Source organism: Miniopterus natalensis, chromosome 16 (genome assembly GCF_054644295.1).
Source record: "Miniopterus natalensis isolate mMinNat1 chromosome 16, mMinNat1.hap1, whole genome shotgun sequence".
Taxonomy (NCBI): Eukaryota; Metazoa; Chordata; class Mammalia; order Chiroptera; family Miniopteridae; genus Miniopterus; species Miniopterus natalensis.
This window is the reverse complement of record NC_142096.1, coordinates 38,415,521-38,429,106: the sequence shown is the minus strand read 5'-3', so window position 1 is coordinate 38,429,106 and position 13,586 is coordinate 38,415,521.

The window sequence follows — 13,586 nt, the reverse complement described above, 5'->3', positions numbered from 1 at the left end:
CTATCACAACGGCATTGCTCCGCACAGCTCAGAGGATCCTTGCAGTACAAAAGGCAGATGTCACTGAGTGTGCGTGTGTGCGCGCGCGTGTGTGAGTGTGTGCGTGTGTGCGCGCGCGTGTGGATGTGCGTGTGGGTGAGTGTGTGTGTGTGCGTGCGAGTGTGCGCATGTGTGAGCGTGTGTGCGTGTGAGTGCGTGTGCGAGTGTGTGTGCGTGTGTGTGTGCGTGTGTGCGTGTGTGGGTGAGTGTGTGAGTGCGTGTGTGTGCGTGTGAGTGCGTGGGTGTGTGGATGAGTGTGTGAGTGCATGTGTGCATGTAAGTGCGTGTGCGAGTGTGTGCGTGTGTGTGAGCGTGTGTGCGTGAGTGTGCGCGTGTGAGTGCGTGTGTGAATGTGTGCGTGTGTGAGTGGGTGAGTGTATGTGAGTGTGTGCATGTGTGAGTGCGTGTGTGCGCGTGTGAGTGCGTGTGTGAGTGTGTGCGCGTGCGTGAGTGTGTGCGTGTGGGTGAGTGTGCGTGTGTGAGTGTGTGTGCGAGTGTGTGAGCGTGTGTGCGTGTGAATGCGTGTGCGAGTGTGTGAGTGTGTGTGTGACTTCCCCAAGACCGCCCCGCTGACTGACAGAACTGCTCTCGTTGGCACCTCCCATGTCCCACACTGTGCACTGGGCGCAAGAAAAATGTCCCCACTCCAGGGGAAAACAACAAATGAACACGTTCAAGGCAGTATCGGAGGGAAGCGTCTTTCTTCTCGCCCTTGCAGCCTACCACCCCAACACTTACGCTTTCCAAACGCAACATTGCATACAAATAACGCTTATATTTATCATGCTTTGCAGTGTGGAGTTAAAATAGCAAAGTATCTCTGTTTAAGCTTCAATTACAGTGAATTTTGGAAAGTTAACCATATTCATATCCTTTTATTCAATTCATTCATCACTATGTTGCTAATAGCTGCTGAGCTCGCGGGAGCATGGCAGGATATAGAAACGACATAAATAAGACAGTCTCTCCTGGACATTTGTCCTCTCGTACTTGGGCTGCCCAGCAGCTGAGCGCCCCCTCCGTGTCTGGGAAATTTCCCTTCATACTTGTCATTAGTGTAGTACACCATGTTTTTCCAGAATCTTCTGGACACATAACAGGATTACACTTCCCATCCTCCTTAGATTATGCATACCATTTAACTTGCTGTGGCAAATAAAATGGAAGTGAGCTTTGTCGCGGCCAGCTGGTAATTTAAAAGCCAGTTCGCCAAGCTTTCTGTCTCTGGTAGAGTGAAAAACGATTTTGTTGTTGTTAATCCTAACCTGAGGATATTTTTTCCATTGAATTTTGGAGAGACGGAGAGAGGGAAGGAGGGAGGCAGGGAGGGAGGGAGGGACGGAGGGACGGAGGGAGGGACGGAGGGAGAAAAATATCGCTGTGAGAGAGACACATCGACTGGTTGCTTCCACATGCGCCTGCAAACCAGGTATGGACCCTTGACTGGGAATTGAACCTGAGACCCTTCGGTGTGGGGGTGGACACTCTTACCACTGAGCAACACCAGCCAGGGCATGAAAAGCAGTTTTTGAGATGATGGCTGCTCTAGCAATCCAGGTTCTGGACAGATTATGATGAGCCCCAAATCAACCACTAATCTACAACTGATATATAGTGTAAAGAAAAAATATAAATATTTGTTGTTTTAAGCTATTGAGATTTGAGTGGTTGGTACGCCACATAAGCTAACCCACCTGACAGATGTACCCATCCTACGAGTCTTGAAGACAGAGTCAACCTCGAACTAAATAAAATGAAAATGTTAGAAGCTCGACTTTCCAGTCTCCGTTGCAGCTAAAGTGCTGTTTTCAGTGACGCTAATAGATGCTCACACTGAAGACTGTGTATCAGAAGCTGCTAGTGTTCAAAGTAAGGGAAGTTTTCTCCAGCATCTTGGCAGTACCAGGGATCAATATCTGACTTTGAACCTAGAGTTCACTAACTGAACCCTGGCAGAATCCTGCTGACCCACCAACCAGTAAGTGGGAGAAAAAATAAGTATCTGTTATTATACATCACTGAAAAGCTAAGACTCTAATTTAAATAAAATACATACATAAAGGATAACACAGATTCTATCCACTCACCACTGTGTTTTGAGATTCCATAAATCTACCGTGAAAAGATGATTCCTCCATTTTAATTGGAACTTAACAAGAGACCTCTCCAATAATTCAACTTAGGGAGAAAAAAAAGGAAATCATTATGTAAATAATTCCTGGCTTGAGTGTATTGTATAGCGAGTGTTCTCAATGGAGTTAGAGGCCACTTTGAGAATAGGTGTGTGTGTGCATTTTTAGATGTCACATGATTGGGGGAGGGCACTGCTGCAAGTTAGTGTTAGGGACCAGCGCTGCTAGACGTGCTGAAAGGCACAATGCAGTCCTCTGTCTTTAAGAATTAACCCTAGGTCATGCATGATTTTTGAATGTCCCTCCAGACATTCATGTGGGTAAAAAACCTGTTTATAATTGTCTGAGCCTAGAACTCAGTTTTACACATAAGCACAAATTGTTTTTTGCAAGGTTTTAATATAGACTTCATTTTTCCAGGGATGAAGCTGCTGTGAAATATGAGGGAAGATTGTCCTTTTAATAAACATTACCAAGAGTTTATCCTATTTTTAAAAATCATGTCACCAATGACAAAGCTACTCATAGTATTTGAGGCACTGATAGAGGACGCCTGCATCACTCTGCCTTCATAGCTGTTGCGTTCAGGATAAACCTAAATTTAGGTCCAAGCACTGGACCACTTTACTACGTGCCTGTGAGTCGTGACTGAACACTCATGTATTGAAATAGTTATTTTTATGATGAATTATTTCCATAAAGTTTGTTCATATATTATTTCTACATCATTTTATTAATTTTTAAAAGATATACGTGTGTAGCTTAATTAGGTCATCTATGAATTTAATGTCAGAAAAGTGCAGAGGGTGTTACATAATATTAACTCTAAAATGGGGACATAAGTCTGATGAGACTGATTAACTCACGTAGGCTATCATTGCCTCTTTTCACCACGCAGTCAAAGGTCAGGATCAAGGCCGGGTTACAAGATATACAAAAGTCTAGAGAAGATCCCCCAACCATGGAGTGCGCTATGCGTTGCTATGTCCCCTCTTCTCTCTCCCACCCACACGCCCCTCATCCAGATGGCTAATGTTAGCCACCAGTCACTCGCTCCATCTCCGAATATAGAAAGAAAGAACGTACAGCTGTGTTTGAGCAGAACCAAACAAGCAGTTTGGGCAAATTATCTTAAAACAACGGTTCTTAGGCAGAAATCACTGAACTAAATTCCTCCAACATTAAAATATGAAAATGAATCCATAGTACCTCCTGGAATATTTAACAACTATATAAACCTATTTTAAGGGAGGAAAAAGTCACTACTAAATACCAAATATTCCCTGATGTATACGTGATTACATATAAAACACAAGGAAGCTCTTTTTTGTCTGTTGCTTTAATACTTATAATTAGCATCAATGAAGTATATAAAAGAAATTCAAAGTTTGAGAGTTTTTTTAAGAAATAGACTAGGTTAGTAAAATCTCAACTTCCATAATAGACACCTCGGCCACATTGCTCAATTCCAGGTGCTCCATGATCCTTGAAAATGGCAATAACATCACTTCCTTCACTTGCCAAAGACCTTCCTTATCTTGTCTCTCTGTCGACAAACCCTCTTCACTGTCCAGAAGTGACAGCTGTTCCAGAATTAATCTCTAGCAGTTGGACGTCTAGGCCATGTATGAACCTGACAGGGAGTATCATCTCTCCCACATGTCCATACGGCATTCTGCTCCCATTTCTAATGCATTTCCCATTATGATTTCTGGGATAATATTCTGTGTTCCTAGAATGAGCTAATTCTAAGGGTGATGGGACCGATCTAAACAACTTTGTTTTATTTATTTATTTTTATTTTTACTGGAAGTTCATATGCTATGTAGAAGCTACTGGGTTCCTGAGATTTTTAAGAATTTTAGACTTGGCAGTAATGATTTTAAGGCATCAGTCTCTGCTAATAAAGGCTGTAAAATAGAAATATGTATATATGTACATATATATATGTTTGGCTCAACTAAAGCTTGTAAATGTAGCAAGAGGCCTGACTGACAAAAAAAATATTTTTTGTGCAGATTACCCTGAAGCAATGAAGTCACCGTAAAATATCTCATCCGAGCCTAGACACTTAAGAGTGGAAGGAAGTGCTATTAATAATTACATTAGAACAACAGGTGGATTGCTGGGCAGTCCCGGCAACCTGAAACATATGCTCATGCTACCTAAACCAGGGTGAAATAGCAAAGAGAAATGAGAAAAAGATGGAAAACCATTGAATCAACTCTTGACTCCTTAATGGATTTTCCCCTTTACAACCCCAGAACCAATGGTGGACTCTTTCTGCTACTCTGTTGCTACTTTGCACCTCCTCTGAGGTGCAAACAATTTTCATTGTTTACTGTTATCTCTTTCATGAACAATATCGGTGTTCCTCAAGTGTTGGTCCACCAATCATCTGTATTAGACCCACCTGGGCTGTTTGTTAAAATGCAGGTTCCTGGGCCTTAACCTATATCTTGGGTTTTGAGACTGGAAATCTGCTTTTTAAAAGCCATTCTAAATTATTATTATGGACAGGAAAGTTTCAGAGCATCTGTTAGGAGTCTTTTGGTTGTGTGTGACTGAAATTCAATGCAAACAGACTTAGCATAGAGGGAATTTATGTTTGTGGAATTAAGATGGGAAAGGGGATGCGTCTGACTTCTGGGGCAGTTGATTCAGGGATCAAATTATAGCGTCTTTCACTCTGCTTCCTATGGGGTGGGAGCATCAATGAAGTATGGCCATATATATACTTCATTGATTCTTGGGATCCTCACTGCGGCCCCCAAGAGCTTCAGACTTTTCATTCCAACAGTCTGATGAACATAAAAACAAGTCTTATGAGTCATTCTCTCACTGGCCTAAAGTAAGTCAGGTGCCCATCTCTGAACCAAGCATGCTGGCCATAGCAATGACTTGTACTAGTTTGTTGTGGACCTGAGTCCAATCCCCAGGAGGGTAGGTAGGAGTGGAGACTGGCCCAAACCTCATGGACTAAGAGATGGGACTGAGTGGGTCTTTTAAAGAAAATTGGAATGCTGTTATTTGAAAGGGAGAATGGAAGCTAGACAACAAAACAGCTAAGATTCATTGCAACTGACTTACACTAACTCTAACTCCAAATCACAATTTATAGCCACCCGACAAAGCTGAGAGTACTCTTCCTGGTTTGCAAAGCTAGAGAGGCAAGCCGAAGAAGCCGCAAATCTAGTAGGAGGTTGACTCAACATCCATCCTCCTGATTCCGGAGGTGTCTGCCTTTAGAGGCAGTCTCTACAATGCAGAAACACGTTGCAGGGGGTTGGTAAAACCAGGGGAGAGAGTGGAAACAGAACATAGCAGGCATACAAGTTAACAGTAACCAAATACTCAACATTTTGAACGTCTTATGCTAGAAAAGGGGCAATGAGAAGAGAACAGGAAGAAAAATCATACTAGGAATCCAATTCTAAGGTGACTTGCCATGATGGGGAGGTGGGCACAGAAACAGCCAAGTACAAGAGAAAGCTACTATTTACCACGTGAAACAGAGATACTGCACTGTAGGAGTGTGCTCATTCTGACTCAGCAAATCAAGGAAGACCGCATAAGGGAAGTGGCCTTTGAGTATGTTTTGAAGGATGAATACACTTAATTAAGAATTCTATGCAGACTCCAAAATTATTATTGCCCTATAGTTCTTTATGGTTTTGGTTCAAGCTCTAACAAAACAAAACAAAACAAAACAAAAAAATCATTCTACTTCTGTTCCTTTCCCACAGGCATTTATTGAACATCGGCACTGTGCCAAGTACAGTGCTTAGGCCAAGGAGCATAACCATGAATAAGCTTAATTCCTGACTTAAGCACTTAGCAGTGTGGTCAAGGAGACTGACATACCAATAGGTCATTCTGATACAGTATAAGTATCAAAAATCAAAAGTATAAGTAGCATGGAGGGTGAGCAGGGTCAGAACACGTGCTCTAACTGGTCCCTTGCAATTTGTCTAACTAAATGTGTGCCCTCTTGGTCAGTGCCAGGGAACAATACCAGCATCTCCAAGGGAGCTGCCTGACATTCGGATGAAACAATTGCCCCTGTGGGGGAGGGAAGAGGCCTGGCCAGAAGCAGAGTGTGGTAGCACAGGCATTGCCACAGTCCATGGTTTTGCCCTAGTAGAAAACATTGAGGCAACACAGCCTTGTGGTCAGGTATTAGATTAATTCCTCTTTTGTATTTTTGCACAACAGAGCCAGTTTCACGAGACTGGGGGTAAACACCCTTTGGTTTTCATCATTTCTTTCTCTCTCTTTTATTTTTTGAACAATAGGTGTCATGAAGATCAAAAGGGACTATAAATTTGAAAGGAATCAAGACAGTAACTTGCTTCTTGCTGTGGTTTTTTAATAATAACTTAAAATAAGAAAGCATATTAGAGCTAGCAATTTGGACTAGGACCAGGAGTTGTAAATCAGACCTGAAACTATTGCCAGAGTGTTCGGGGGATAGACACTACTCTGATTCTCCTTTCCTCAGGAAAATGGGAATTTTTACACATTGCCCCCAGCAACTCCAGTAAGGTCACAGCCCTGCTGGCACCTCCCAAACTGAGAGCTAGCAATGTGTGCTTTTAAAAAAAAAAAAAAAAAATTAATATATTTTTAGAGAGAGAGGAAGAAAGAGAGAAACATTGATGCAAGAGGGAAACATTAATTGGCTGCCTACTGCATGCCCCCTACTGGGGATCAAGCCCAAAACCCCAGCATGTGCCCTGACCAGGAATTGAACCAGCAACCTTTTGGTACATCAGACGAGGCCCAATCAACTGAACCACGCTGGCCAGGGTAGTAAGTGGGAATTTTAAATCCACTTCGAAGAGTTGTTTTGAGGATTAAATTAGATAGAAACAAGCCTTACATATTTTAAAATTATAATTGATATGCAAATGAAAGTTGTTTCCCAACATTCCTTTCTCGCCTTACACAGGAATCCATGCATCTAATCATTGTTATCTGTGAGGGTAGACCCAGTTTCTCTTTTTACTGATGCCATGGAAACACACATTTCTGAGGACTTCCTTTGCCCTGTATTTGCTCCTAAGGATTACAGAGATGACTAAGACACTGTTCTGGTCACCAAGAATGTAACTTTTATTTAGACTTTGTTATAGGGTTCTCACTAGCTAATCAGTCTCTCTGGATTCTCCTTCTCTGCCCCACCCTCGTCTCTCCGTATGTCTTTCTCCATCTCTCTGTCTCTCTGTCTCTGTCTCTCTCTCTCTCGTTCTTTCTCTCTCTGCTAAAAAAGTTATTTTCACTGCAATTCAAATATAAGCCCTGAGCAAACAGGAAAGTCATATCTGGAGCATTTTTGAGAGACAGGAATTCCAGTTGCAAGAAATGCTGTATCAATCCTAAAAAGACACATTAGCAACAAAGGAAGTTTGAGATCATCGTTGATAAGAAAATCAGTTCTAAAGGCAAATAATAAAAGTACTGCAATGAATCTGTGTGGAAATTGCAGATTCTAAACATCAAAAGGAAACCACTAGAGATTTCATTCTTCTGTCACTCTGAACATGAGATACTCCAGTATCATTACAAGGAAACTAAAATGCACCAGTTTCTATAAATCCATATCTATCCTGGCTTGCCATTCCTCTGATTTGTCTTTTCTTAGTATACCACTCAAAACTAAAATATTGTGTTCTCCAGGTATTTATATATGAATCCCTATCCCTACTCTCATATTACCTATAGGCAAAATAGCCCCAATGTCATTCTGATCACGATTCATGTTGCCAACATGATGTAGTTCTTATAAAACCAAAAAGTTAGAAAATTCTTCCAAGACTTGGCCCATGAATTACTCATATGACACATGACAAATACCCAAGAAATGGGTAGTCAAAGCACCAGAGAGATAGGTACATTTCAAAAGACTGTAGGTATAAATATTGGCACAGGTAGCTGATTGGAATCAAATAGATAAAACGTCGTTGCCTGTTTTTGTACAGCCAGAGACGTGCCAGCTTGAACCAATGTGCCTGTGTTCTAACGCTGGCACTAAAGCAGCAGAGACACTGACCAAGAAGCCCGGAATAATAGATGACTCAGAAGGCAACGTCTGTTAGGACTATGTATTATTAGTTATCTATTGTTGTATAAAAAGTTACCCCAAAGCTTGGTGCCTTAAAACACCATTTATGATCACACAGTGTCAGTGGGTCAGAAATCTGGTAACGTTAAACCGGCTCCTCTGCTTTTGGGTGCTTTCCAGGCTGTGATCAAAGAGTTAGCTGGGACTGCAGTCACCTCAAGGCTCAGCTGGAGAAGGGGCCACTTCCAGGCTCGCTCGCGGGGCTGTTGGCTGGATTCCTGGGTGTTAAGCTGAGGGCCTCAGCTCCTCACGGGGATTTGTGACGACCATCAGATCCTCGCCGTGCAGGCCTCTCCAAGGTGGCAGCTCGCTTCGTCAAAGCGTGCGAACCGGGAAGGCAGCGGAGGGCCCAGCAAGACGGAGCGCAGTCTTTTGTAGAGTAATCATTTTAGGGTACAACCCACTACTTTGGTCCTATTCTGTGCAAGGGAAGTTAGTGTCAGCCCACCCTCAAAGGGAGGAGATGACACAAGGATCCTCGAGGGCCTTCTTTGAAAGCTGCCTACCCCAGGCTGGACAGGCTCTCCAACGGCCCCTGCTGCCTCGGGCGTGTTCTAGAGAAGACCCTGCCTGTGGCATCATCTTAGAGAGAAAGGGAACCCAAGGAAAATGAGATGAACTTTCCTGCCAGCCTGGCCAGCTGGGCCCTCCAAAGCTGGTTTACAGGAAAGAAATAAGAAACTCATCTTGCATATCTGAGCTGAGGACTCACGTCTTTCTTTTTCTTGTTATCTTTACCCAAGGATATTTTTTCCATTGATTTTTTTTTTTTTTTTTTTTAGAGAGTGTGGAAGGGAGGGGGGGAGAGAGGGAGAGAAATCAATAAGAGAGATACACATCGATTGGTTGCCCCCCGCACATGCCCCACCCGGGGCCAGGGAACAAACCCACACTCCAGGTACATGCCCTTGATGGGAATCGAACCCTAGGCCCTTCAGTCCACAGGCTGATGCTCTAACCGCTCAGTGACGCCAGCCAGGGTGAGGACTCCCTTATTTCTCACTCCTTTCCTCTCATTTCCTTCTCTAATCCATCCATTGAAATACACATCATCACATTTATCATTGAGAAAGTTGCAGCTCAAACCGGTTAAGTCACAAATCTATGGAGCACAGTACCTCCCAAACCCACGCTCTTTCCATGACCCGATGCACCTCAGGTTGCTGGAATGTATATTTCTTTGATCACTTCCAACAGCAGAGATCTGTAGAGACCCACCAAGATCAAATTCTTTGAGCTCAAATAAAATATAAATATAGAATGTAAACTGCCACCCGTAGATAGTTTCCTGTAAAGCGCAATGATTGCTGGATGGACATATTCCTGGTGCTGACATTTTCACAAGACCAAGCTCCTGGAATTCAACAGCATCCTGAATTTAATAGCATCAGTGCATTATCACCAATACATCTAAGTGACCTGAACAAAGCACTGCTATGCGCGATTCATAGTGAAATGGCCAGAAGATGATCCGCAGGAAGCGGGGCTCCTCTGAGTTTTCTTGTGCTCCCGCAGGTAGGGGTGCGGCCTGAGCCCAGAAAGCGTCCCCTGCGGCCAGCTGGCTGGACTCGCGGACTGCACGCCCCCCGCTGCTGGGCCAGGAGCCCGTCTTGAGTCCTCAGCATGACTGTCACCGATGTGAGCCCAACAGGAAGTGTGACCTCATTCTGCCACTCAGCCTCTGGTTTCGCAGGCTGTTTTTGAAAGGAAACAAGAGCGGTTTGAAGGCTGACTTGCCCAAGAACGACGTGCTCTTCTGTTCTAGGAAACAACCAAGGACACAAGAGGCTGCTGAAGACAAAGCTCTGCCAGCCAGACACAGCGATGTGCGTGGGCCTTGCCGGGGAGGGGAAGGAGGGATGTCCCTTTATCAGGAGACGCCTGCGCCTGTTGACGTTCTGACATTATTTTCAGCTGAAGAACAGCCAGGTCCTGGATTTCTCCGCTGACTGGCAGACTCAGGAAGCTTCGTATTTCAGTAACTATTTTATTGTCTATCAATTGGAAGGAAAGACTGGGAACTCCCTTTGGAAAGAACGTGCCTGGGCAAATTATTTTTCCAGATTTGTTGCTTTGATGGGACTGGTAGATAGTATCTGTTTCTTGAAAAGTTTTAGGGCTGCTAATTGAAGTCTTTTTCTGTGTGACTAATCCTTCCTCAACTGCTAGGTACTGCCTGTAGCCTGTTACAGGTACTTGTAGGATACAGCCCTAAGACCTCACTTTCTGCTGCAGGGCATGTTAGCTTCAAATTAAACTTAATGCTTGGGGAAAACTAGCATAGGGTAATTCTGGCTGGACATATTCATATTATATTGATCAAAAATCAAAGGACAAGTGACACACTATTATATTATAGTGAAACAAAACTATTTTATATTCCAGGAAAAAAAAAGTCCATGAATGTGTGCTTTGATTTAGAGATCATTCAAGGAGTGCCAGAAAGTTCTCATGACTTATCTAAAGGTCTATATAAGCTAGGGTCCATATTTCCAAATAGGTTTTATATATCGTTTATTGGAAGAATCAATTTAGAGCTACAGAATTATCCTGGGTTAGTTTCATGTGTCACGGGTATAAAAACAATGCATTACTAGTTATCACATTTTAAAAACATGTATAGAGATGGTAAATCAGAAAAGCCTTCAGTCCTGCCTTATAAAGCTGTGAGGATAGTGATATCTACAAAGTTTAATAGTTAACAGAAGGTAGGGCTCTGTGGTGAGTGGTAAATGGTCATAGTTTGCATATTTTACACACTTGGGTATGTGTTTAATTTGTAATTGAGAATGTACATAACATGCCCGAGAAAACTGAGTTCTGAAATCTGCCCAGTGGTGGTCTATTTTTAGTGCAGTTCTGCTCATGCTGCTCAGGAATGTTCAGGCTGAAAACAAGTGCGAAAGACCACTAGCCCTCCCTGTGACTGCCTGTCTGTGGCTCAAGGCGTTGGACCAGAGGCAGACGCCAACGCCAAGCATTATCTGAAATTTGATAATGAGGTGGACGTGTTTTGGATGATGGCAACATAAATAAGTTTATTTTACAGGGCTCTAGAACCAAACTTCCTTTCAGGTTTCTTTTCTTTTCATTTATTGTTGACACTATTACAGATGTCCCCCATTTTCTTAATCACATAACTCATTTTTTATTATTTTATTTTGATGACAAGCCAATCTTTGCAAGTCTAGGTTTCCCAAAGAAAATGTTGATCTTATTTACAGAAAAAGATTATTCAGATGCGCTGAGCAAGACAATGGAGAATGTCAAACCCAAGCGTAGAGGCAGGCACAGCCTTGGGGGTCCTGCAGTCCACTCTCCTGCCTCCCTTCCAATATCCCTGCCTTATTTCAGTATACAGATCCGACTAGTGCAATTAGTAGATGCCATCTGTTTTGGCATCACTTTTCTATTTTTAATATATAATCCACCTTTTTTTTAGACGTCTTTTACAGAAAATCTGTGAAGTCTGAACAAGCAGCCTTCCCAAGATGTACCAAATATCTCAACTGATGTCAACACCAGTGGCAAGTAAATGTGGGCGAATTGCTCTACGCAATTATCTTTTGAATGATTAGACTTCTTTTAGCAATTTCCTTGCTTTGATTTTGCTGATACTCATACCATTAACCATCTGTCAGTAGCTCGTGCTTCTTAAATGCCAGTGTTCACTTTGGCAATGATTGTGACTTCATCTCTTTCCTTGAGAGAAATGTGATATTTTTCCTTTTAGTAGAAAAAAAAAAAATCACCGTTTTTTTTTTTAGATGCCTGTGCATAAATGGGAAAGGAGATTGTTTATCAGCCACTATTAAGATGTAAAACTGTTTTTCTATTTAAAAAATACTGAATGATTTTGATAGCTACTTGCAGAAAACAAGGGTGTAACTTGTTAAAACGGTAGTGGTTTCAAGTTTCTTCCTTCCTCTTGTTATTTTCTCCCCAAACCCTGCTTCTAACCCTCCCTCACACACCTACTATTTTCTTTTTTTTCCTTCAATTTTTATTAACTTTATGGGGGTGACCTTGGTTAATAGGATCATACAGGTTTCAAGTGTAGATTTCTATGATCTGTATACTGCACTGTGTGCCCACCACCCAAAGCCAACCATCTTCTGTCACCATATCTTAGGCTCCCTCCTCTCCCTCCACCTCCTTCCCTCTGGCAACCACCACGTTACTGTCTGTGCCCACGAGTTTCAGTTTTATGTCCCATGCATGAGTGAAATCATATGATTCTCAGCTCTTTCTGACTGACTTATGTCAGCGTGATATTCTCAAGGCCTTCCATGTTGTCGCAGGTGGCAGTATTCGCCTTCTCCGGGGGCTGAGTGGCGCTTCACTGCGCACATGCCCACATCTTTCCATAAGTCAGCCAGCCCACGCCGAAGGCCGAAATTCCTCTCTTTGCTTAGCAATCAGCTGCCAGTAACGGAATCGAGCTCCACCGAGCCTGTCTAATGGAAGTATTCACGGCCTTCCTATGTAATACAAAATTCTGCTCCAGAGTTTAGGATACCAATGAACTACAACACCTCCGATTGATATCTGTTGCCAGGCTTTTGGTGACACTGGAATGAATGGATGGATGCTTTTGTTTCTTAATTAAGAATACTCGCAACCTTCCTACATTAGAAAATCATTTATGTGAAACAAAACTTTATTTTTTCCCCTCCACTAACGCCTCTTGCTCATTACTTTAAAATCAAAGTGCCTTAAAGTGCACTAATGGGAGAGCTCCCGAGCAGATGACTGGGTTCCTCAAATCTCTGAATAAGCTGAAGTCAGCGGCGCACCGGGCAACTGACTTCGGTTCCTACGGCTTCACGCCACACGCTCTCTTCCTCCTTTTCACGAGGGGGCCTGATGCTAATGACTTATTATTGCCTCATCCTGCACTAAGGAGCCTCTAAAGGAGTGTTGAGCAGGATAAGACACCGACGACAGAAGCCCCTAGAATGTTCCTGGCTTCCCACAGAGGCCCGGTGACAAGTTGTGTCAGTACCGATCCGCCGGACGGCTGCACCAGGGGAGCCTCTGCTGAGGCCGGGACCTCGGCCGGGCCCACGTCCCGGGTCACAACGCCACTGCTGCATCGGGCGGGCTGGCGAGGGGCCATCAGTGCCCACTTCCCTCTCATTTCCTTACGCAGGTGCCTCCGGGTCCAAGAAAGAACATGCTGGAGAGCTGTCTCCCACGTGCATTTTCACAAGGTATTCCACGGGGCTTTTTACAAGAAAAATCAATCAGTTCTCTTCCTGCATGCATTATTTTGTTGTATTCTTGGTTTA